This window comes from Salarias fasciatus, chromosome 9, assembly GCF_902148845.1.
Source record: "Salarias fasciatus chromosome 9, fSalaFa1.1, whole genome shotgun sequence".
Lineage (NCBI taxonomy): Eukaryota > Metazoa > Chordata > Actinopteri > Blenniiformes > Blenniidae > Salarias > Salarias fasciatus.
In genome coordinates this window covers 19198010-19224657 of record NC_043753.1, presented here as the reverse complement: position 1 = coordinate 19224657, position 26648 = coordinate 19198010, and the positions used below count along the sequence as shown (strand labels likewise).

The 26648-nt window shown below is 49.4% G+C and overlaps 1 pseudogene; it reads right to left on the bottom strand.

The window, feature by feature from the left end:
- LOC115394748 (protein scribble homolog) overlaps positions 1-26648 on the bottom strand; it is a 27249-nt pseudogene continuing 601 nt past the window's right edge.

The following is a 26648-nucleotide window of genomic DNA, read 5'->3' as shown; positions in this document are numbered from 1 at the left end:
TTACGTGGGCACGGCGGTCTCCAGGCTGCGGCGGCCCTGCCTCAGCTTGCGCTTGTTGCTGTACATGGCCATCTCCTCCAGGGCGGAGGTGGCGGGCAGCGGGGCGGCCGCCTCCACCTCGGCGCTCGCAGCGGACCCGGGGTAGGGAGGGAGGGAGGGAGAGAGAGAGAGAGAGAGAGAGAGAGAGAGAGAGAGAGAGGCCAAAGTCAGACGGCGAGACGACGCTGCTGAAGGCTGGAGAGAGAATCCAGACCCCTTCAACCTGCGACCCCTGACCCCCGACCCCAGCAGCAGTTTCACAAAACGTGCACAAAAACACACCGGCGTGTTTTTTTTTTCTTTTTTTTTTTTTCTGTGTAGACCTGTGAGACACACACACACACACATCCACGCCTCCTTCAGTCTGATGTTAATCAACAGCTGCCGTCTCTGTGGCGAGATGCAGCCACACACACACTCCCGCCGTCGCCTCGGGGCCCGCCGCCACCCACACGGTTAAGAGGTTAGGGAGTAAACTAACGGGCACACACACACGCACACACCATGCACGCAGGAGCCTACCGAGCGGAGCTGCCTATCCCAAGTAGTCGCCTGAATCAAAGGGGACACGAGGATGAGGAGATCTGCACGCTGCTCTGTTTTCGCGCCGTGAAGCGCTCCGGGCTCACGCCTACCTTGGTTGCCGGGGCCGTCGTGGACGAACTGCAGGTCGTCGGCTGCATCAGGGGACTGGAGGGGGGGGAGAAAAGAGAGAGGGGGTGAGCGAGGGAGCGGCGCTGTGCGGGCTCAGAGACCTGTATCCCCGGGGGAAGCCTTCACCGCAACAACAGAGAACGTGCCGGTCCCTTTAGCAAGGCAGCACTGAAGCTCCCGGTCCGTCAGAGCCACAAGCCAGAGGGCGTCTACCCGCTAACCCCCCCTCCCCCCCAGAGAGAAACTGGCATGTTACGGGAGAAGGGGGTTAAAGTCATCCGTTCCGGCGTGGGCACATCCACCAAGAGACAGCGAACAGCACAGCACCAGAGTCACCGGCAGAAAACACAGCAGCACGTTCCAGTGGGGGGGGGGGGGTCACCGGGTCGGGGTCGGGTTAGGGGAGCTGCTTTATCCACACGCTCATTCAGAAGAGGACATTTAGTCATTACAGGCTTTTATTTGATCTGATGTCTGAATGGATCCGGTCTCATCACACCAAACTGCGGTATTTAATATTTAAATTCAAACGAGTTTACTGGGTTCCGTTAAGGTGTGTGAACACATGAATTTAACAGATTCTGAGAAACAATGAACACATTATATCGCAGGTACACCAAAGAAAAAAAAAAAAAAAAAGGGTTGAAACAAAGTGCTGTCACTGTGCGACATGAAACCAGCAGAGACCCGACGGACAGGAGAGGACACCGGCACAGACCAGAGACTCCGGAGAGGCCCGTCTGGATCTGCTCGGCGTTATTTAGTCAGCTGAGAGACAGGAAGGGTCCACGCGCTCCGTTACTCCTCTACGTTTTGTGAGTGGGGGGTGTTAGGCGGAGGGAGGCTGGCCGACGGGGCGTGTCGTTACTCGGAGTCTCTTTCCTGACCGTGCGAGGGAGAGTTAGTGAGCCACACCGCCGACAGTGCAGAGCAGGAAGTGACCGCCGATGCCTCCCGATCAACACAGACTACAGGGGAGAGGCAGCAGGGAAAGCCGGGGAGAGGAGGGGAGGAGTGGAGGAGGAGGAGGCCGGGGCCCCCGGGAGCTCAGCATGCAGCCAATACCTGGATGTCGTATACGGGTTTGGAAGAAGGAATGGCGGCAAACTGTCGGTAGTCAAACTTCTTTGATGACAGGGACTAGAAGGATAGCAAACAGGAATGAGCAGAGGCCGAGGGAGCGAGGCCGAGGACAGAGTGTGGGACAGGGGACAGGGAGGAGGACAAAACCACGGCAGAGGGACAGAAATGAGAAGGAAAAAGGAAAAGGAAAGGGAATGGAGGAGGCAGAAAATCTGATGAATGAAGGAGCTTAACAGCCAGATGTGGCGAATGATGGAGGAGCAGCGTGTTCGCTCGGCTCTGATTGAGCAACATGCTGGGTCCATGTTTTCAAAGTAATGTACCTTCTCTCCGATTCCAGACTGCAAACGAGGAAACCTTTGCAATTCCTTGGTCAAATAAACACCCAAGTTGCTGATTCTTTAAAATATTCGATCATTTTAACTCCGCAAGCCTTTATTTTTGGTTTTCTTTTTCACCTTAATACACACAGTTACAAAGAAGGGGAAAAAATTCTGAAAAATTCAATTGAAAATGAAAGAAGAGAAAACAGGTAGAGCTCTTACCAGCCTGCCAGGTGAGGTTACTCCTCGAGGACTGAGCTCTGAAAACACACAAAACATCACGGGAGCGTGAGAGAAGCAGCATCACGACAAACACTGATGATTAAAATGAGTCCCAAAGACGTTCTACTTATATGTCACTCGTTATAAATGTTCATATCTCTTAAATCCCTCTGATCTTTGTGTCTCTTACCTTCCATGGGGGTGGGGGAGGGCGTGGGGGCCGGCGAGGGCGACTCCGTCAGCTGGTCGAGCGTCCCGCGTTTCTTCCCGTCCGGGACTTGGCGATGACCATCTGAGCCTTCAGCGCGTCCTGCTCCAGAGACTTCATCCTGGAGGAGGCAGAGCTGCGATCAGAGCCGCGGTCTGAGGGAAAACTCGACTCGGATCTCGTCTCAACCAAACAGCGAGACACGCGCTCCACCGCCGGTGGGCGTCCGCCACACACACTACCAGTTTTGGGTGCTCCTTGTCCTGGTTTGCTGCGACAAAAAAAAAATACTGATTGACTTCATTGCACTCCAGGAAAAGGACGACCTACTGCTAGTAGGTTTACCCTTTACTCACAGATAGCTTGCAAACTGACTGCTGGTCATGTGTTAGTACGAGAAAGAAAAAATGAACTGGATGAAAGAGAACAGCAATGCACAAATAAAAGAGCAGCAGGGTGGGGAGGGGGAGGGGGGGCAAGACGGAGATAAAGAGAAGCAAGAACCAGAGGAAGGAAGCCGGAGATGGAAACGGCAAAGACGTGCAGAAGCAAGACGGCACGAGAAAGGCAGCGGAAGCACTGTCAGAGTCGCTGCCAGTGCTTGCTCGGACCTTTCCAAACTGGGCCTCGAGCGAGAAAATACCCCAACAACCAAAGCAGCCCAGCACACCCGCTCACGATGCCGTGCGGCTGGGGCCGAGGAGCAGACCTGAGCTGGGAGGCGGCAGAGGAGGCGGCGGTGGAGGGGGCGGGGCCGGGGCCGGGGGGCGGCGGGGCCGAGCCCTCTGATGCCCTCACTCGGGCCTGGTAGAGCCTCTTAGCCAGGTCCTGCTCATACTGCCTAACATCCTCCTCCAGGCCGTACGGCCTGCGGCGGCCCGCACGGCCACGCCGGGGTCAGGAGGAGGAGGAGGAGGAGGAGGAGGAGGAGGAGGAGGAGGAGGGGTGGAAAGTTCACCAGGACGCAGGAGGAAGATGGAAAGTAGGAAGGAAGGCACACAGACAGAAAAAAGGGAGGAAAAACCAAAGAATGGAAGGTAAAACACCGACACATTGAGGGAGGCCAGGAGTCATAAATAGTACAGTAGGACAGTATTTGAAGACACGACAGCAGCAGAGAGAGAGACCGAAACACACACCTACCACACAGGAAAGACCATTTTCCTTCTCTATTTCGTTTATTTCTATGACCCCAAATGTACAAGGTCCAAATACCAACAAAAAAAAAAAAAAAAACAAAAAAACCACAGGTTGCGGCCTTGTTGTGAGGGAGTGTTTGTATTACCGTGCTGCCCTCCACATGGCTCTCTTCTCAGCCTCCAGCGCTCGTTTCTCTGCAGGAGACAGGTCCTTGTCGGGGGCCACGGCAAGCTCGGGGCTCTGCATGCGGAGCCTCTCCTGATGTCTGCGCTCTGCTTTGGCCGTGCGGATGGGAGCGGCCGACTCCCCGGGGTAAACCGGGATCAGGCTGACCAGACGAGAGGCAAAGGGAGCCATGAGCCCGACGGCATGCGGGGCTTTAGCGGTGTGAGGGTTTGCGCGGTGTTTACCCCGTCATGGAGTTGGGCCTCTGCTCCAGCCTGAAGCTGTCCTCCAGGGAATTCCTCTGAGAGTCTCCTTTACCGTCCACTGAGGACGGACTGCAAAAGAAATAACAAGATGTGTTCAATTTGTGATGTGCCTACCAAAAGAAAAAAAAAAAAAAAAACTCTGGAGAACGTATCTTCTTACCCCGAGCTGCCGCAGTAGCTGGGCGGCGTCACGCTGTAGTTCGGGGGTGTGGAGCAGTGCTGGGACGGCGAGGTCACCGGCTCCACCTTATACTCCACTCCGTCCAGCAGCACCTTACCGGTGGCCTTCATCTGAGCCACCTGCTTGGCCAAATCCTCCTCCTCGTCCTCCTCGTCTTCATCTAGCAGGTACTCCCGCGCCCGCTGCTCAAACTTCCTCGCTGTGGGGGAAAGCATCAGATGTACGGTGGAAGATTAGCTTCGTCGGATGTTGTAGTGGGCCGGAGGAGACGGGGGAACAAACCTTCTTCCTCTCTCATCTTCTTGAGGTCGTCTTCTCCGACCAGGGACACTCGAGGTTTGGGCTTGTCCGGGGTCTGCTGCTTCACGTCAATCTCAAAGTACTTCTGTCGGTCCCTGAACGATCGCTGCTCTGGGCTGTTCTTCCCACCGGGAGAGGGAGTCTGCGAGAGAAGAAATGAAGCATGGGTTACGTTTAAAGTCTGAGCAGACAGATGGCTGCTCATGCTCAGAATGCAGCGAGTCTGGAAAGGATCGGACGAAGGACGCCAGAGGAAAATAGAATCAAGCCTTTAAATTTAGAACCCAACACCATGAAGCTGATTTCACGGCTGCATCGCTGAGAGAAGCGCGGTGGTCTCCCAGCCGCTGGGAGGCCACACACCCCACCACCGATCTAGCCAAGCACACCTCGGCCGCGGCAGACGGCGGGACGGCTGCAGCTGTGGCGGGAGGCGCTGGTACCTGCGTGTCCAGGGTGGGCCTGGAGTGGCGAGGCACCGCCGCCAGGTTCATATACTCCCGGCGGTCGGGCGACAAGAGAGGGAGCCGGGGGGAGAGCGGGCTGCTCGTCCTCTTCCCGGCTCCCTGCAGACCATCGGGGTCATCGAACACGTCGTTGACCAACTCAGGCTGAAAAGGCCACATAATTCATCACGAGACTTACACTTGACCTTGGTAACGTTTCCTCTTAATGATTCCTCTACTACTTAAAATTTGTTAAGATCCCTTCAAAACTGAACAGCATTAAAACGAACATGCATTTGTAGGATGAGCAGCAGAGATGAGTATGGCAGCTCCAGACATAAAAATTCAAACACATTCAAAAAGACATACAAGAAAATTGAGTCAAATTGGGACAAATATTATGAATTTCTGAAAGTTCACAGATTCACTGACCTCTGGAGACGGCTGCTTTGGGAGAAAATTGTTCTTGACGCCGTACAGGTCCTGTCAGCAGAAAAAGACGTGAGTGTTAAAGACGTCAGGAACTCAGACACCGAGGGAAAACACAGACGAGCAGCCAGGAGAAGAAGAGGGACTGAGAGTTAGTACGCCGGCCCACACGGATGGATGGTCGAATGAATCAAGAGACAACGGCAGCATGACAGGTGATGGCGGTGGAGCACGGAAAACCAACGATGAACGCATTCCACACGTCACAGCACGTCACGGGACGCCCCCACCTCCCCCGACAAGGCGCCGGCTTCGCCGCACGGGGGAACGCCTGCTCCGGTCAGAAGGAGGTGAGGGGGCGGGGCGGGGCGGGGCGGACCAACCAGTCAGCACAGCATGCGTTTGGTGGTGATTGTGACCCGGCGGCGGCGCCGGGCAGCACGGCCTACCTGCGGCGGCTCCAGCACGGCCAGAGAGCGAGGCACGGCGGCAAACGCCTTGTATGCCTGCTTGACATTCATGGGGAATTCGTCGGGCGAGGTGGGGGAGGGGGCGCGAGGCTGCAGCGAGGGGGCGGGGGGGGGGGGGGGGGGGGGGTGAAGAGGGGTTCATGTGGTAAAAGGGCGGGGAAGGAAGGAGAAGAGGAGGAGGGGACGACGCAGACAGACAGACAGACAGAGACAGGGGGAGAGGGCAGACTATGAACAAAACCAGCAGAGTTGAAGAACGCTGAGGAGGAGGTCAGGTGAGCGGCATGGCAGCTGGTTTCACGTGACGGGGAGGGAAGTATGCCGACAGACGTAGGGCTGAGCCAGATTTTTATGCATGAGCACATTTTTTGAAAACAACCTAAAGGATTTATAACTACTGACTGATTTAATGATGCTAACAGACAAAAGAATGGATGGTTGTGTGGTTCGGATGACGACCTCCTGCAGGTGTGCCTGCTGGGGTCACGGAGAGGCTAAAGGCGGTCCTGTCTTTGGTTCCAGCTTCTTTGGGAAAAAGATGTGCGTCTGAATGATGTGAGTGCTGCGAGACGGCGGTGCGCGGCCTGCAGCTCGGAGCCGGAGCTGGACAGAGAGCAGCCCTACGTGGTGGTGAGGGGTCTTACAGAGGTCTGGGAGTTGAAGGGGGAGGGGCCATGCTGGAAGGGGTTGGGACTGCGGCCTTCGGGCGTGCCGGGGGAGTTGCTCGGCCGCCACGCCCGACCGGCTGGATGGCACCGGGTCGTGTCTGCAGGAAGGAGAGAGAAAAACATTTAGAAAAAAAAAAAAAAAATCAAGAGAAGCCAAACGTGAAAGTGAATGAGAACTGAACATGAATGGAGTCGATGGTCAAACTACACTGAACAACACTCACTGATGACGAGCTGCTGTCCTTGGCAGTGGGGGTGGAGCTGTAATGAATGTTGGCCTGCAAAGGAATTTCAAATGAATCGATGACCGTGACGACAAAATGCATCTTCAGCAAACCTCCTGCTTGAAATCCGAGCAACAGCCACCACGCTACCCACTGGAGCTTCTTCTGGATGATGCCACATCACATCAACGCTAGCAGGGTGCTAATCTGGTCGCCAGATGTTTTATTACTCTTAAGACCAAGTGTCTCTTCTGCTTTTATCTGATGAGAATAAAAATGAAGCCACGGCTCATCAGTAGGCACCGGTCAATCTGCTTCTCCACTGAATGCACGAGGCAAAGCGTCAGTAGCTCAGCTGGCTGCGGAGAAGCTCTCGCATGCTTTTCAGACTCCACTACTTGTAGTGTTTGTAAACCAGGTAGAGAGCTCAAAGCAGCATATGCTTCAAGAAACTCAAAAATAAATCCAGGCCAGAGCAGAGAGGTCACGAGCCCCACTTACGAAGCGAGTCTCCCTGCCTGAACCCAGAGAGCTGTTGGAAGAGTGGTGGCTGGGCTAAGGGTGGGAGGAGAGGTCAAGAGGTCAATTACCTCCCCTAACAGAGCGAGAGGTGATTCATGGAAAAAGGAGAACATAAAGTAAAAGATGGAGTGACAACAGAGTGATGAAGGCCGGAGGAGTGCTGCTCACCGGCTGGATGGTGGGAGAGTAAGGTGCTTCCCTGATGGGGCTGTCCGTTCGCGGGAAATCAGAGGAAGGCGCCTGGAAAAACAGAAGTCCACTCTTTAGTTTCAATGCTAAGAAGACAAACTGAAGCGGTTAGTTAGTGGATTTATCACGCAGTAACTTCAGCAAACAATAAGCTCCTGCTGGTAAACATGCCGTTTTCTGCGCTTCCAGTTCCTCACTGACCTTTGACCTTGGTCACAACTGTTGGGTCGGACATTCCAGTCGACCCTGACTCTGCACTGACGAGGTGCCGCAAGCTCTGAGCTCACAGCGAAAACATGCGGCAGCTCGGCCTGAAGCACAGAACTCAGCTGAACGCCGTGCGTGTGCACAAAGAGTGGATTCAACATGAACAAAATCCCAAACCCCAGGACTGGAGTGAGAACCAGCTGAACCCTGAGAGCCCTGCAGGAGCAGACCGCTGCGACAGAACAACACAATCATGATTCTAAAGACATCGAGGCAGATGGACGGGGCTGGAACAGGTGACAGGAATTCCTTCTTCTTGCATCACGGAGTGCAGCAGAGGGATTCCTGACATTGTTCGACTGTTTTACACTTTGTGAGAAAAAAGGTGTTAGTTTTGTTTTTTTTTTTCCCAACAAAGAAAGACACATATTATGGCATGTGACCAAAAAAAAAATCCCTTTAGCTGTTAGGTAAACCCTCTATAAATGCTGGAAGCTGTGATCTCTTACAAAGGGCACTAGTGAATAAAACGGCATGCTTCCTCCTCCTCCACACCACACGCAGGCAGGCAGGCGGCTTGCCTTGCTGAACAACCACGGCTGCAGTTGGCCCTGCCTGCCGTAGCCCACCGGGGCCCCGACAGGCCCGTCCCTTTACGATTGGCCACCAAGAAAGGGTTCTCGCTGAAGCAGATGGGCTGAGAATCCACCAGGCTCTCCTCCTCTTCCTCGGGCAGGAACGTCGACGCCGAACTGACGGTGGTGGAGGACCCGGTGCTCTCGGCGGCGGAGGTCCCGTTAGGGGAGAACTGGGATCCACGCAGATAATCCAGCTCTGTGTTAAGACTGACTGAGGGCTCGGGATCTGCGTGGTAGGGGGGGCGGGCTGACTCAACCCGAAGCCAGGGGGCTCTAAAGGGGCTCCGTACTGGGCCTGCAGGGGGGCCTCCATCAGAGTAACACAGGACTGAGCAGGAGGAGAGGAAGAGGGACGACACACAGTGAAGAGACGGGAAAGACACGCAGGACAAGTGAACGTCACCTAACGGGCTTGCTAGGATTAAAGGCTGAATACAGCTACTGCACATAAAGACGATGCTTTCAAAGTTTATGCAGAAAGTCTGTAAACTGTAATTTTTTTAGTTTGAAAGTTTTTTAGTTTGGAATCTGAACTATACCAAATAATTAAAAAAAAAAATCCAAATCTAACAGTAAGGGAACCGAAAATAGATTTCTGAAGGGAGACATGTTTGTATTTATTGGGGTTCAGCAGAATCAGCACAATCTTCAGAGGTAAAATACTTAAAGTAATTTAGTGTCTAAGAAGAGATAAGAGGGGAAATTCCTGTGAGTTTCCCTAAATAGACGCTGACACTGAATCCTCGTGAAGCTAAAGAGAGTCGCTTGCATCACTAAATCTTTCCCGAAGCCTTTAAGATAACTTTCTGGGACTGCGGCGGACCCGCTGGGTTCTGCTTTAAATAAACTGTTTATCAGAGCCGTGAGACACTCGGGCTCCAACACACCTCCAGCTGCGCCTCACAGAAATCAGAGCAGCAGGAAATATGCAGCAGTTCATGGATGACACTAATGTGTGAACCTGAGACAGGGAACACTTTTAGAATACCTGGAGAGCGTTAAATCACCTTTTAGAAAAAAAAAAAAAAAAATCTTCAGGTCAACCCTGAATTCCAACAATGCCGACCTCAATCTGACGTGACCTTGACACATGCAGTCATAATGAGAGCAGCCGTTCTGAGAATGCAGCCGGGACTCAGACTAAAAGGGTCTGCGGTGGGACGAGGGTCAGCGGGCTGGAATGTGCGAGCCAGTGCCCTTTAGACTGCGAGGGGACAGCTGGAGTTTCTGCGTGTCAGAGGCGAGAGACGGGCCGCCGTCGACACGCCGAGCTGCTGACGCTTTTCGAAGCAAAGAAACCGGGAAGTCCGAGGCTTCCACTTACTGAAAACAGATCGCTAAACAAGAAGCAGAGGAGGAGCTGCCTCCAGGAAGCTCTCTCAGTGAAATCACAGCTATTGTTAATGTGGAATTCCAATTTGTTTTCATTTGCATACTTTTCCAGGTATTTCCTGTCTGAGGTTCACCTGATATTCAGACCTGTTGTACATGATTATTTCATATGTGAATCATAATTTCAGTCTTGTCTGCAAGCCATATTAATTCCTTTCCAACATGCTTTTATTTATTTTGTTTTACTTTTTAAAGTACTTCAGAACCTAAAATCAAAATGTTTAATTACATATACACACTCTAGAATCAGAAGCTCGATTTCCAATAGATAACAGACGTGATTTTAAATAAGTAAGCCTGAGTTTGTTAAGCAGTGTGAGAGGAGAGGATCACGTGTGTCGGGGCCACAAACTCATTCTGTAACGCACAGCGAAGGGAACAGCTGCACAGGATATGTGGGCTAAACGCTGCTGATCCCGCAGGACACAGATCCACAAGTGTTTTGTGGAGTGTGTTAGGAGCTTAGAGAAGATGTTCAAAATAATACAAAGTACGTTAAACTCCAAGGATCTACAGGATCTAAGTTATGATCAAAGTCTAAAAAGAAATGCAAAGAAAAGACAAAACCCAGAGACACAAGTGAAGACAAATGAAAGAAAAAGACAGAGGGGAGAAGCTGCAGCCGCTGTGGGATTATATACTCACTGCCGGAGGGGAACAAGTCGGCACAGAGTCCACTCAAACGTACTCCACTCGTGACTTTGCGAACTCAAACTGAAACACTTGTCCGCTCCTCTTGGACAAGTCCCTCCCGCTCAGACACACCCTCCCCATCACACCGAGAGCCAGATGCAGGTTTAAAATATCCCAGAGGGGAGGCCGGCTGATAGTGGGCAGCTGTCCCCTTCCCCCACGCCTGGCCCTCCTCCTGCTTCCTCTCATTTCCAACGATCCTTCGTCAGCCTCTCTTCTGTAACTCCAGTTTAATCGTCACGCAGGGTCTTCGTGGGATTTTTTTAAATCCAACTCATATCAGAGTACAACTGATTACTGATGAGCCTTGGCGACGCCACCAGCACTGGTAACTCTGCGGTTATCCTCATAAATGGAACTTAAATGTTCCCGAAGGGGCAAATGGTCGTCTTAGGGTCACTTTCTAACAAGAGCTCTATTCCGGGCGTTGAGGGCCACACACAGACTGCCAAAAGTTTACAACCACCCAGAAGTCAAATACTGTTCCTCGAATGAGGAATATTTAGTTCATTCACTCATAGCGTGCACGATGTCTCCTTCAGCTGTGTGATGAGAGGACAAAGACTCACCCTGTTGACCTTCTGCAGGCTGGTGGTGGGCAGTGCAGCCAGCGTCTTGTAGTCCAGTTTCAGAGGTCCAGTGCCGATGCTCTGATGGGAAATACAGACACCGACGTTAAACTTCAGGACCACGACCAGCCTGGCTTTAATTAGTCTTTACTAGCTGTTTTTTTTTTTTTTTTTAATTCACAGAACAACTGCTCAGGCAGGATTTTCCTCTTGTTGATGGTTCATTAGGTGGGTGCACTGGTCAGTAATCATTCCAGTCAGGAAACAACTCCAGCTCAGGATCATTATTTAATATTGAAAAAATTCAGCGATTAGAATTCTTTTGAAGGGTCTGGATTTTCAAGACTGGAAAGATAGCTGTGTGATGAAAGCATTAAAGATAGAGAGAGAAAGTTAGGACAGATTATTAGTTATCGATAAGTGGGGGGAGTTTATTCATGAAGATTGTTCAATGCGCTTTCCCCAACACGATCATTTGATTGTGAACATTTGGTTTTGTTTCAATTAAGTTAAAGTAGCATTTCGTTTCTTTATTGCTCGCACAGTATCTGGACTGTCCTGCAGGTGTCGTCTGTTTACGGTCTTATATGAACCTGTGTGACCAGGTTCGAGGAGGAATCTTTTGGGAATGTTTTCAGTAGCAAGGTGAAATCCCGTGGCAGCAGTTCTGACGTGTCTGTGGCTAAACTGCAGCTCTGCAGCAGGCGTGAAGCTGATCCGAGGAGCTGGCGACCAGGAGTGTCTCACCTCCGTCTCCTCTTCTAGCAGGCGAGTTGCCTCCTCACGCTCCAAGCGCATACGCTCCTTCACCGAGAGAGGGAGAGGAGGAGCAGAGGACAGCGAGGAGGAGACCCACCCACACACAGGCACACGGTAATGCGATGATGGGGGTGGAATGGAAAGGCGGACGGTTTCCCGGAGGGAAGGAAGGAGTGTTATGGAGGGGACGTGATGTGGGGAAATAAAGAGTGGTGAGGAAGAAAGAAGATGGGATGGTTGGATGATTTTATATCACACCAAGCACACCGAGAGGACAGAAGAGGAAACAGAACGGGAAAGAAAAGGATAGAATCCACACACATTAGAAAGTATTCTACTCATGAGCTATGAGAGTAGAAACTGCATGCAAGGCGGGACATTGCAGCAATAGTTCTTTGAAACACAATACCCAAAAAGAGGAGAAGTTTCTTTCAGTAACACACAAGCATGAGCGTCTCAACTCTTGTGTAACGATTTATTTAACCCATCTGCTGGTCTGACAGAAACTGCTTTACTTTAACTCTTCCCCCAACAGGAGTGGATTCACTGTCCCACTTACCACTTTCTCCATCTCTTCTCGCTCCCACTGTGAGGTCTCCCTCACCATCTCCGACTCCTGCAGAGGAGACAGATTTAGGAACATGAAAACATCCACTGCCCGTCCTGGAAGCGCGGCGGTTTGAGCCGAGAGGGGTGTTTGTGGAAAAAACAGCCCATCGATCGAAATGCGTGCAGAGGAACAACAGTGTTCGGTAAACCAGCAGACCCGCTGACATTCCTTTAGAGCCGGCACTCTCCCAAAAGCTAATCGGGACAAAATAAACAACTGTGTTGGCGCATTCTGGGCGCCGCGGTGGAAGGATGAGTACATGATGAGCGCGGCCAGAATGGTATTATGTACCGACCAGCACAGAGACTTTTTGCAGCATCTGACTCCAATGTTGGCTTAAATTTAGTAATGTTTGGTTTAGTTGATAGAACTAGTTAACTTTGCACCCAAAAGGAACTATGAAGTCAATAAACACTGATTTTGGCACAGCTAAAATGGGGACAACAGTGGAGATATCTTAAAATCTGCGGCCAGCAGGGATACAGAGAACCGTTGTCTTGGCTGTGGACGACAGACAGTAAGAAACAATCCAACTGTTGTCTCACAATGTGACCGCTGATGCCAATAGTTTTATTTGAAACATGTTTGAAAGTATTATGACAGTAAATCTTGTCCTGTACCTTCTGCATGATGTCCATCTCCTCTGGGCTCAGGTCTCGGTCTATGGAAGAGATGCTCTCCATGCTGTTTTTGCGCACAATGCTGCCAGCAAACGGGTTGGCGATGATGCCAGGAGACGCCTGGGAATAAATATACAGCCCTGATTAAAATTCGATTCCTTTTCAAAAAGTAGATCTTTGACAACACGAAGCCAAACCTCTATCGATTATCTGCGTATGGAAATATGTCACCTCTACAGCAGCCACTTTGCGAGGGTCAAATCCGTCACACACCAGCATGACCAGAGAGTCGCCGACGGCCCGGAGCACCCTCACGGCCTCCGTGTGCGTCATGCCCAGCAGGCTGTGGTTGTTCACCTCCAGAATGCGCATGCCGACCTGCAGCCGTCCGTCTCTCGCTGCCGCGCCGCTCGAACTCACCTGAAGACGTCAGTCAAAACTGAGCGAGTCGTGCGTTCTCAGGTTGATCGCTTTGTGCATTAGAGGCAGTTTAAAAAACCTTAGAGATGAAGATGCCCTCGTCTGTCGGGTCAAAGGGGTTTCCGGCGTGACCTTTGGCCCTCCACGAATGCTGATGCCGAGCTTTTCTCCCGGCTGCTTCTGGATCATGATTTCTTGCATCCCCAGCGGGGGGGTCCCTCCGAACCAGCATACGGATCTCCTGCTTGTTGGCCAGCAGGGCGCGCACGGCCTCCTGGTGCGTGGCATGTCGCAGGTCGATGGCGTTCACCTCCAGGATCCGGTCGCCAACACGGAGGCCGCTCTGACACGCCAGGCCGTGAGGAATCACCTGGAGGGACGGAGCATGTTCAGTGAGACGCGGCACGTTCTGGAGACACAAATACTAAAATCTGATAATGGTCTATCAAGGCTCTACTTTTGATATGAACACGCCGGGTTCATTGATGCCAAACGGGTGGCTGGCGTGGTCGCTGCCTCCCACGATGCTCAGGCCGAGAGGACCGCCTGACTTCATCAGAGTCACCTCCTGTTGGAATCAGAGGCAGCAGGTTTAGACTGCAGACTGTAGAAAAAGGACTGTAGCTCAAATGTAAATCAGACAGAAGTCAAAAGTTGCATTGGTGTAAATATAAGAGGATTTCTCTCTGGGAAACAGGTTAGGTTATCTCATTGGTGGGTTAATATTCATATTAATACTAACCCGAGTTCTGCAAAACAGCAAAGTGGTTCCACAAACAAGAGGAATTTGCCAGATCTGATCCACAGACACCTGAATGAGGCTGGTCAAAGGTCTATTTCACACCATGAACTCTATGATCATACCGATGGGACAGCAAGTCAGCTACAGATGCTGCATTTCAAAGTGTTTAACTTCTGCAGCGCAGAGAGAAGGGGGAGTCTGTTTAATAATCATCTTATATTCAGACCAATGCAGTACTTAGAGACCACCAGTATCACTAGCAGGATGTACAGTACACTACATCCTCACAGTTCTACATCACTCAGGATGGACTGATGGGAACCGATTATAGGGGACTATAGCGTCAGCATTACTGAAATCAGACCAAGCCTTCATACCATGCACCATCTTCTCTGGAACTGGACAGCATTAAGGGGGGTGGGGGCCACATAAACAAACATTAACGCTCACTGCTTCACAAGGTTTCTACAGCTTGGCCTGCTAGAAACAGAAGTCAGCTTAGTCTCCGGCCTCACCTCGATGGGGTACTCATCCTCCAGCCGGTGGTTCCCGTGCAGCGAGAGCCCGTCTTCGTCCTGGTCCGGGGAGTCGGACGGCTCTGGGGGCGGCGGGGAGTGGGCTCGTGCCCGAGACTGACCGGGAGAGCCCCCCGGGGCATTCGGGTCTCGCTCTACCAGGAGGGCGATGGTGGGGGAGGTGCCGGTAAGGAGCGCTACTGCCTGGTCATGTCTGGCCTCTGTCATGTCTACACCATTGATCTGGATCGACAGTAAAACCAACCACTGAGGGTGTGAGCCCACCAGGAAGCCCCTAGTGGTTATTCACCACTGGCACAATGCGAATATTTCAGAACAAATGCATGCTGGGAAAGGGCATGCTGCCAACAGATTTTTGCTTCTCATCACCCAAAACTGCTGTACTGAACATCTAAAACACTCAGACTATTGATCATGATTGTCCTTCTGAATGTACCAGAGTGAGTATTGTTATTTGAAGAAACACCAACAGAGTAACAAGAGCTTGTCGAGCAAAGGAGAAAGCAGTGGCAGCAGCAGGAAATTTAAGCAGACAGAGGTTCCTTCAGGGAGAAAAGCTGCAGGCAAGCAAAACTAATTTAGTCCAACTTCCTGAATTGATCGTATGAATTATCTTGTAATGTATTCAGTGCAGCACTTTCCGAGCTTACCTTCGCATACTTAAAACAAGCAGAAGTGTGTAGCTTCTGCAGAACGTTTGGTCTTAAGTCAGCAAAGGCAAACGAGGAAGTGGACGTCTGCAGGACACCGTTTCATGATTATTTAGATTAGTTTGCATTTGATTTGAGGGATTGAATACAGGGGGGAGTTGCTTTCAGACATGCATTCTCAAAAACTGGACTCCACGAGGACAAGCAGACGTCAGCACTGACCCGACAGTACCAGCTCTTACCGGAGGCTGATCGCTCTGCCGCCACCGCTGCTGCAGTGGCTCGCAACGCGTCCACCGCAGCGGCGGGGTGGCAGGCTCAGCCGCTCCACCGCCCCCCCCCCACACCGTACCCACCACCACAGGCAAGAAGATGCAAGAAATGCTTTAGTGAGCATGCACAAGGAGAGAGGGCGAGAGAGAAAAGCAACACTGCCGAGGAAAACCAGAGAAAACCCAGGAAGGAGGCTCAGAGGATCATTCAGGAAGAGTTTGTGACATTCAAGAGATCTGCAGTGAAGAAACAGAGCGGCTGCAGGATAAATGCTTTAAGACTTTCAATCATCATCCATCTGACCACAGAGATACAAATGTTTAAAGGGTTGGATGAGGGTGACTGTATAAAAACAAAACTAATGTGCAGGAACAGAAAGAAGCTGAGCTTTAGCTATGAGAAGCAGACAGCGATAGTGGGCCATGCAGGGAAGCTAAAGCTTACATTATTCACCAAAAAGGTCTACAGAGACTGCATCAAATCAGACCGCATGTCGGTGCCAGAGTTAGTGTTATGCCTGAGAAATGCATGGATATGTTGTGGGAGTGAAACTCCACTGAAACGAGTTAGTCTGGTCTTTCTGACATGGCAGAACTCGACCTGAGTGATGAAAGCAGTGACGTGGGGTGGGAACGAACACCGAAACTGAAATACTGGCAGGTGTGTTTGTAATCCCTGGATAGCGAGGGACGGGCAGTACTCACAGAGATCACCCTGTCACCCACACGCAGCGTGCTGTCTCTGTGCGCCGCTCCTCCGTCCGCGATACGAGAGATGTAGATGCCCTGAAAACGCACAGAGGAAACACGCTCGCATGGAAACGGGCTTTTCTGGAAAGCTGTGGGTAACGCATTTTAACTAACACTACTTTATGATTTTATACAAAGACACAGGGAAGTTGAAAAAGCTGAAGCACACTGTAAGAGTCGAAAACCGAAAGCAGAAATAATGTAACGAATAAGAAAAAAAGCATTTTTTAAAACCACTAAATGTTTATAATGTTACAAAACAAAAGCAGTGTTTCTCATCAATCATTATATCTGCCAGAGATGTTTTTTTCACACCTTGCAAAACAAAATGTCTTTTCCCTGGTGCACTGTGCACCAAATTAGAGGTCTGGTGCAACAGACTGCAACCCTGGGATGAATCAGTGTCGCCAGCTGTGAGCCTGGTTAGTAAGGGAGTAACTCCTCAGGCAGCATGTGATAATCCACAGAGAGCATCTGAGCCGAAAGCAGACTTCTGTTTCTGTCATTAGTGCTCACAGGATTTTATTGCAGCGCTGAAACGTCACAAAATTTTGACGTAAAAGTGAATACACAGCTCCTGACACACACCGGAACCACTGATCATTAGTGTACATTAACCTCCAAAGCTGCAGCTCATTAAAGATCGCGGCTCCTGAGACTTACTGTACCTGTTTGCTCAGGCAAATTACACAACGTGTCGAAGCAAAGCAGCCCCAGCTGGGACGCCAGTCTGTTTCCCACCGACACAACGTGTAAACACACGCAGGAGCACAGTCCACCGCACCTCAGCTCCACTGGCAAGAAAGCGAGCCACTGCATCAGTTTCAAAACGCTTTTGAAAGAGAGGCGAGACTTACACGGCACCTGCCTAAAGCATGACTTTAGGAGTCCTTTCCTCTCTCTGGGCTCCTCGTGCTGCGCGGCAGTTAACGCTTTGGCCCAAATACTGCGCTCGCCCTGACCAGTTAGAGCGCGCAGATCAAGTGTCAAGGCTGGCTATTCATATCTCCGTCTCCCCGGCGATGACTGTAAACGTGGCGGACAGAGTAGACGGTGCTAAAAGACCGATCTGTGAGACTGTCAGGCCGTCACTGCAAACATATTGTGGCTTCACCTCCCAGCTTCTGAGACCCCGCCTGTTAATTCCTTCTTTAGTGAGGCCACGAGTTCACTGTGTGCGTGTCTTCCTTCTCACCGTGTCGCCGGTCCGGTACGGGGTGGAGCCTTTGCCCCCGGCGATGCTGAAGCCCAGGCCCTTGTCGTTGCGGATGAGGCAGGTGGAGAAGCGCTGCCGGGGCCCGCTGGGACTGCCCTCCATGTTGAAGGCGATGCCGCTGCTCCGTCTCTCCCGCGGGAAGTAGTCGTCCTCGGGCCTCAGCGGCGTGGTGGTGATGGCGTTCTCCGGCTCCACCATGCGCTCCCGCAGCACGGTCATCGAGACGGAGGCGCCGGAGCTCCGGAGAGCCTCCACCGCCGTGTGGTGCTCGGCTTCGTGGAGATCGACCCCGTTTACCTTCAGCAGACAGACGACAGATTGGTTTCTCAGGTTGTGTCACGTGTCACGGTTTTATCGTTACAAATTCTACAGATGTTCACCTCGAGCAGTTTGTCTCCTACTTTAACCCCTGCTCTGGCGGCTGGACCCTCTTCAGAAACTCTAGAAATGAAGATCCCCTAAACACATCCAAAAAGAACAATTAATTCCTCAAATCTATGAGTTTTCTTTAACCTCTACTCAGTCGAGGCAGCCCCCTCACCTCGTCATCTCCTTTGTAAGGCGTGGATCCCTTCCCTCCAGCAATGCTGATGCCCAGGCCGCCTGTTTGTCGGAGGATGCTCAGGGTGTGCTGCAAGTTGAGGAGGGCGTCGTCAGCGATGCCAAGAGTGAAAACTCATCGCAGGGCACGTCGAGAGAGAGGCCAACGCACAACGGCATTGATTTGTCTTCAAATTTAATATTTCCCCAATCTGCAGATGGCTTGGTGGTCTCGGTTGTGGGTGACCCTCTCTCTCTGGCCAGAAGGTGGCATCAGTCAGTGCTGCATCCTGCCATTAGATGAAGCGACTCTGCCTTGTGAGCAGCCTGATGTCAGTTTGAGTGATCGCTGGATGATTTTTGTGCCAGGAAGAATAAATTTCACGGTGAAAATCATCAAGCAGCAAACTCTGACCTGACATCAGACAGACACAGAACAACAAGAAAGTCTGATTTCCTCTTTCGACTCGACAGTTGCCCTTATTAAACATGTGCTGTGTGTAAAAAGTGAAGTAAAACACCAACATGTTGTAATACTCTTCTTTTTTTTTCTGTACACTGGCAAGCCATGCAAAAAGAGGGAGGATGGAGACAAATGAGATGCAGATGGAAGGGAGAGGGGCCACGTCAAAGATACGACCACATGCTGGGACGTGATGCGAGGACGACTCCTGGTTAAGAGCTGCGAACATGTTTACAACTCTCTTCATTCATGTTTTCACGAGACGGCATTTTCAATTAAAAGGGACCTATTACACTTTTCTGTATTTCTGATAACCAACAGACTTCAAGTCACAACTACAGTTGGATGTATTTCATAGTACGACGTTCTTATCAAAGTGTTTCTTTCATAATTTTAAATGTGACTTTATTTTTTTCTTTCCCAACATTTTTCCAAGGTGTAGGTTTTCATGTATAGCCCCTTTTGCTGCTGCTGTGAAAGAGAGATTTGCAAGACACCGGAAACGAACTTTCAAAAAAGTTCAGCAAATGGGAACCTTGAAGAGACAGAGGTGAACCCAGTGCATACATGTGTTTTCCTTCAAAATCCAAATAAGATCTTGTGGTTCCAGAGTATGAACAAAACCTTGAGAAAGCAGAAAAATCAGCATAATAAGTCCCTTTTAAATAAAATATTGCCTGAAAAGAGAGAAAACCTTGTCTTCACTTAACTAGGAGTAAAAAGTGCATCATTAGAAACCATTTCAGACATTTCCTCATGCAAAAACACGAAAAAGAATCTACAAGAGATAATGAAAAAAGATTCAAACATTTCACACGATTACAATGTAACTATCGCATGGTAAAATCTAATTCATCCGTAGCTTCTTTTGCTCGCCAGCGGCGTTTCAAAGCATCTCTGCAGACCTGTAGGCTGTAGGGAAACCTGGAGGGAGCTGATGGGGGGGGGGGGCTTTGCCTCGTCACAGTGCATCGGCCCATTCATTCCGGGGCAACAACAGCGTGGCCGGCGGGACAAAAGGAGCAAAGCAGCAGAAGCCAAGGAGAGACAGGAGAGGTGAAGCGTGCCAGAACCTGATGCTGGACATCGGAGCATCCACAAAACTCACGTGAAGGAAATTTAAATAGTAATTCTAATTCTTTTTTTATCATGATTTCTACTCATAAAAAGCCAACCTGAGGTTTTTCTGTTGCTGCTCGGTATTGCCTGCCCACACATCGAAAACCACCGCTTTGGAGGGAAAGGTCGGCTCCGTCGGCATAAAACCACTGTGTGCATCCAGGAGACATTTACATAAAAAGGTAAAGCTGTCCTTCAAACATTTGGTGTCTCGTACAAACAGCGCGCTGCGTTTGTTTTGTTTCGGGTCATTCTGTATATGCAAAGTCGCTTCCCGCGCAGCGTGCAGAGGGGACTGTGTGTACAACGACACGGACACCGACTCACACCAGGTGCAGCTTCTTAGTGTTGACAGAGCAGTGTTTAATCAATGGATGAACAAACAACGTGACTAAACATGACGGTTCTGTGCAACAGTCTCCTCTGCAGGACAGATCAGAGCAAACATGAGGGGGCTCAGGTCTGACCTTGAAACACATTCCAATGTCAGAATACGATCAAAACAATTATCCAGCTAATATTTCACAACACTATCTCTGCCTCATTTTGTCTGTTTTATATATATTCGTGAGGGAGGGAAAAAATTCATCTGTTTCCCAGTGATTAAAATTCACAAGCAGATCAGACAAAACACACGATTTGATTTTAATTTAAATTAGTCCTACCACCTTAATGCTGTCCAAAACTGATGTTTTTTTACCCATAGATGCACACAGACATGAATTAACTTTATTACTATTAAATTGCCAAGTGTTAAATGTCCAGTCAACTCTCAACTAAACAATTTAAACTGACTTGAAGCTGCACTTCAGTCCTTCATCCAGGTTCTGCCACACTTCTCCTCTTGTAATGAGTGATAAGGGGTTCCCTTGTGATTGGTTTGAATTAAAGCTTGATTCTTTTCTTTTTTTTGGAGGGAGGGGGGGATTCTCCACCTCTGAGTAAAGGTGGATGGATGGATGGGTGAGTGAGGAACGGAGAGACAGACTGGACGGGAAACAGTAGGTACAGACCTCTTCCTCCTCAATTCGAGCAGGTTCAATCAGCAGATTATTGACTTGATCAAATGACACCCCTGTTAGGACAGGAACCAGCAAGAGGCATGCGGATTAGTCAGGCCAAAAATAAAAATATGCTCTCAACACACATACACAAACGCACACACACACACACACACACACACACACACACACACACACACACACACACACACACACACACACCACACACACACACACACACACACACTTCACCTTCGAAACCCACTGTCTGACTTCAGGTTGTGGGACTTTATATCCACTGGGATGGACAACCGTGAAGCAGAAGTCACACTCACTCCCCAGCCACCCAAGCAATACAGGCAGAGGTGGAAAGACAAGACCAAGGAGCTGAGCTACAGCGTAGAGAGAGCAGACACAAGAAGGCAGAAGCTCCCAGACCACAACAAGCCCAGCCTCCACGCCAGCGGCAGCGCCTCTCCTCCACAAGCAAAAACCGCTTCAGTTATTGACCTACTGAGGTATAGTCTATAAAACAGATCTTAAAGACGACACAAAATCCTCTACAGGAAGTTCTACCAAAGAAGTGACGCTACTATCAATACGAATTAAATTTACTGACTGTGTTTTAGTCTCTCTACAACCATTTACACGTCCCATAAAGTTATGGTGAGACTCGTTGATCTTACACTCCCAGCTCTGCCTGTAGATGTTCTGATTGGTCTGAGTTCAACCACACAAACAACCGCACATCCATAATACACACAGACACACCACACACAAACACATTTGGAAAGATGATTGCTGTGTTAAAAAAAAGTCATCTACAGTGAGAAATGGCAAATCAACTGATTTCATTGTGTTTCTTCAAATTATTTTAAAAGTTTGATTTCCTTAAGCAGAATGCAGTCATACTTCCAAGCGCACACGCACACGCACGCACACACACACACCACACACACACACACACACACGCGCACACACACACAACGTTATCAAAGCAGAACGTGAGAATGACATTGTTTAAATTAATCAGGAGCTGCTTGATAATAGTGAGAAGCTTAGTGCTGCACTGGGTCAGTGTTGTGCAAGAAAAGCTGAAGTAATCAAAATAAGCATCTCGGGTAGGATCCCTGCAGGACTACTTCTGATCTTATGAAAGGGATTTTATATTTCTGTGAGCCCATACACCCTGGCATTGAAAAATGAACTGAACTCAGAAAACAAATCATCTGGATCAGATTTAAAGTACAAGATGCAATACGTTTAAAGGTAAAATTATTGTTTTAAATAAGCAGGACGAGACAAAACATTCATTCTCATATCACTGTTTTTTGCACCACTATAGCTAAAAAAAAAAATCTAGTGTTCAGTCAGGTTTTCCCCAGAAGATGGTGTGGAGCGGTTCACACAGTTCCTGAATGGCTGGTGTGTTGACAGTTGAGAGCATTCATTTCCATCACAAGCCGAGGACTTTCCTGTACGTTTAGTGCAGCAGAAGCCAGATGACTTGAATCAGGGAAGGGGGGTTTGAAAGAGCTCAGAGGCCAACACTCAATGACCATCACTACTCGCACACAACAGAGGATCAAACACATCGCCTGTCGATCATAAGCTCAACATGAAATGATTTTTCAATGACAGGATGTAAGGGAAGAACTGTCACTATTAAAGTGAGCTCACTTAATACATAATATCATTTCACACCACGTGATTGTGTAGTGAGCGGTGGAACAAATAGTCTGTCCTCAGGGCAGTAATGGCTGCTCCTTGTTAAATAATGGACGTATACAAATAGAAAAGATAGATAGGTGGAAGCAGTTTCAATTACAGAGTGAACATAAGACTGTTGGTGTCTCATTTTTTGTAGGGATATAGAGAAGAGAAACCAAGTGAGCCAAGTGTTTTAGCCATCAACTCAAGAGCTTGAAGAAACATCGTCCTGCTGACTGGCATAACAGCGAGCGCTTTCATTTCCACAATGAGCCTACATGCAGTGCAGCATTCATCCTAAATGCTCGCAGCTCACTCCAAGCTTCCAAACCCAATGCAAACTCCGGGATGGGAAGAATGCTCGATGCAAAAATGTTTATAAAAAGGCACGGGCAAGGCAAATATATAGAAAAAACCAACAGGACTGATCTAGTCCATCAACTTTACTGCATCTTGTTTGTCTTTCTTTGATGCATAAACGAATGCAGGTGATGACATCAGATGACACAGATCCTAACTAACACCCCTGCGTTTCATGCCACCCGTGCCGGGTATCTTCCCTTTACCTTGACTTGACTGGAGTTGACCTGATGCCTGCTGTCCTCCAGCTCTTCTATCCTGTGATGGTGCTGCGTGGTGCCGGTCCACCTCCTCCCTCCTCGTCCTGCTCGTCCTCGGCGGCCTGGGTCGGGGAGCCGAGGCCGTCGGGGCTGAAGCCCTGCAGCAGCGCGGCCACGGCCTCGGGCTTGGGCAGCTTGGTGATTTTGAAGTGCTTCTTGTAGTGTGGCGTGTCCTTCCGGATGAGCCGCTGTTTCTCGGCAGGGAAAGCTAGCCTCTCGTCTTCCTCCTCACTCCTCTCGCCGTCCTCACCGTCCTCCTCGTCGTCCTCATCGCCGCCTCGGATAATAGGGTCTTCTGCAAAGTGCACCGTGGGCTAAAGACAATATCGCCCTTGTTAATTACTTTTATTTTCTAGGTCAGTGTCAGGTTTATCAGCATAAATCATCTTTAAGCAGCTCAAATTTATGTCCATCCTTCATGTTTCGCATGTGTACCTCGATGTATTCCACCTCCATCTCATCCAGGTCTTCTTCGTCCTGAGGGACATGTCCGTCCACGAGGTCTTCCTTCTGCGAAGCCGCGGTCACGTTGTGCCGGTCCTCAAGGGAAGTGGCCGACAGCGTGCTGTTGGACACCTGCGAGTCGTGGCTCTGGTTGGAGAGGTCGCTGAGTCGTTTCTCCTGAAAGCAACCGAGCTATTTTCAGAATCTTTGGCACCAGTAAAACAAATCAAGTGACGTAAACACACATCTGCCAGAATCCTTGTCAGATAAACAGCTATTCAGTATGATTTGTGTACCTGAGGGTCAAAAGGCTCTTCCTCTCCATCAGGTCGGGATGAGTAGGCTTCATTCCTTCTTTCTTCGATCACTTTCTTCATCACCTTCAGCTCACTGGGGTGTGGTGTGGCTCTGCGCTGAAGGCCCTAAGGACGAGAATTAAAAACAACAAACCTTAGAGTCCAGTTACTAGAGATGTTTGAGTCAAAGTCATAATCACAAATAAAAAAAAAGGCACTGCGTGAGTTTGTTTCCTCACTCTGCGCTCTGCTGCAGCCTCATCATCCTCCTCCTCAGCCTTGGTCTCCTCCTGGAACTGAATGACTGACACCCGATTGAGGTTGCTGTCTGTCCAGCTGTCGTCCACACTGTTCTGCAGCAGATTCTCTGTGTGGAGAGAAGGGCACAGCAGAGCAAGCAAGATGTAAAAATCAGTAAAACTCTTATTGAGATCGAAAGAAGAAAATAAAATAGAGGAGATCATGAGAGGTCCTAATAATGTATCTCACAATTTGGAAACCTAAAAAAAGCAACAGATGTGTGACTCATGGGAAACTTTCATTGTATTCACTCTCAACAGATATTTTCCTGATATTGCAGGAATACTGCGACATGTTGCATCAACTGGCAACAAAATCTGAGTCAGATTCCATCTGGAGTCTTCATGTATGTCCCACTATTAAAACATTATTCTCATCAGACTTACATGACATACAGCAGGCTAAAGTGTGACATTTTGACACATGGAACTGCGTCAATGCGAGAACATCTACACTGGGTTGGTTTTGGCTCAGTTGGTAGAGGAGGTTGTCTCTCAGTTGGAACGGTGCTGGTTCGATCCCCCATCTATGCATACGTGGAAGTGTGCTTAAGCCCCTAACTGTTCCCAGTGAATGAAATCCTTGACTGCTGCCTCTATCGACGCGTCACTGAATATACTGTTCAATCAGTAGAAGTCAAATCCATTTTAACATTTTATGTAGACCACAGTTGCATTAAAAACACAACATAAACAACTTTCCACAATATTAGTCATTTATTCTGTGGATATTTCTTCCAAAAGTTTTGGTGTTTGCGACAGTGTGTTATTTTATATTCCAGGAAAATTGTGTGACAAAAACTACAAGTAGATGAAAATACTGTCTGCTTAAAAATAACGTCTGGTGCAACGTGTCAAATAACATCAAGAACTTTTAGTGTCAAAACTGTTTAGTGAGACAACAATTGCTAAACTGTGATAAACTAAAAGAAGTGAAATAGTATTGCATGTGTGAATGTTATTGTGCTTGTGGAAAAGCACAGTAGGATTTAAATCTAGATAAAAACATGAGTATCTTCTTGGTGCTTTTACTCACCTAGGCTTGGTGAAGGCTGCTGTGGCAGTAAATAGCAGGTTAACATTCTCTCCCGTCCGCTCGTCGTCTTCTGTCTGGAACTTCAGCATGGGCTGCGACTGGTTCTCGGCGAGCCACATGGCCTTCAGATTGAGGTTTGTCAGGGCGAAAGGCAAGTTTTGTAATCTGGAAGAAGAGGGCAGCCATGAGATGAAAGATGAAAGCAAAAACTCCTCAAAACTCAGGTAAGTTTGTTTGGACAATGACGCCCAAAACATCATGTCCATCACATAACCTCTTCAAATCTGACACTGATGTGAGACCTTGGCAGGGCGGCTGCGTCTCATTAAGAGCTCGGGGTGTCGGGTCAGGGTACCTGTTTCCAGCTACATCCAGCACATGCAGCTCGGTTGCATCTGCGAGCTCAGCGGGCAGTTTGCCCAGGCGGTTGTCTCGGAGCGAGAGCACGTTGAGGCTGGCACAGCCGCCCAGCTCTTTGGGAACGCTGCCCAGCCGGTTGCGGTCTACATTCAGGTTGGTCAGCTTCTTCAGCTTGCCCAGCGCGAGCGAGGAAGTGACTTTCAGGAAAAAGAGGTCGGCAAATGTCATTAAGTGGAACCAATTAACAAACCCGACTCTTGTTAACAAGACTTTAATTGCCATTTTAGGTCGCGCAGGCTTCGAGTGGGTAGTTCATTTCTTCTCTTTACCTGTAAAAGATTCTCGGTCAGGACGAGTTCTGTGAGGTTTTCACATTCCCCTATTGAATCAGTCAGATGGGTGAGTCTGTTTTGGTCCACCTTCAGGATAGACAGCTGTTTGAGAGAACCTGCAAACGAACAACAGCAACGTGAAAACACTAATATCACAAAATATGACAAGTAATTTCACTGACTTCCTCTTCAAGTCACCATATATGCATGTTTTTGTATGTCACTTCACTGTTTTCACTTTACTTGGATTACATGCAGAAGAAAATGTGAGATCGCTGAAATGAAGAAGGTCAAAGCTTCTGTTACACTGCGCCACTATTCACTGGGTTTTCATCCAGTAGGGGGCGATGCTGTTCTTGTTTAAGAGAAACCATCTGAGCTAGAGGGGGTGGCTGCTCTTGTGTTACTTAATCAATACCACAATATGATAAGATAGCAAACTTTCACCAGCTATTTACAGTAACTCCCTCCTGAATCTGACTGAATTCTTCCCATATGAGGGACGAGTTGGCTGCATTAACATGAGAGCACAGGAAGAGTGATCAGACTGATGTGGGGGTTCCGTATGGACCGATCCATCCCATTCATCAGCCACTTCATCAATCCCCAATGCCTTGCACTGTGACGCTGGGTGTTTGTGACAGGGACTATAATCCCGCACCGGCTTTACCCAGAAGCCCATCTGTATTAAAGATAGATTTGCCAGCTGGACTAATGAAGCTCGTTTTCTTTCTTTGCAAACTGAAACGCCAAGGAGAGTCACCCTGGTCACAGTTCAATCAGGACTACGAGCACGGAGTACTCTGCTGCACGATTTGGTGGTGT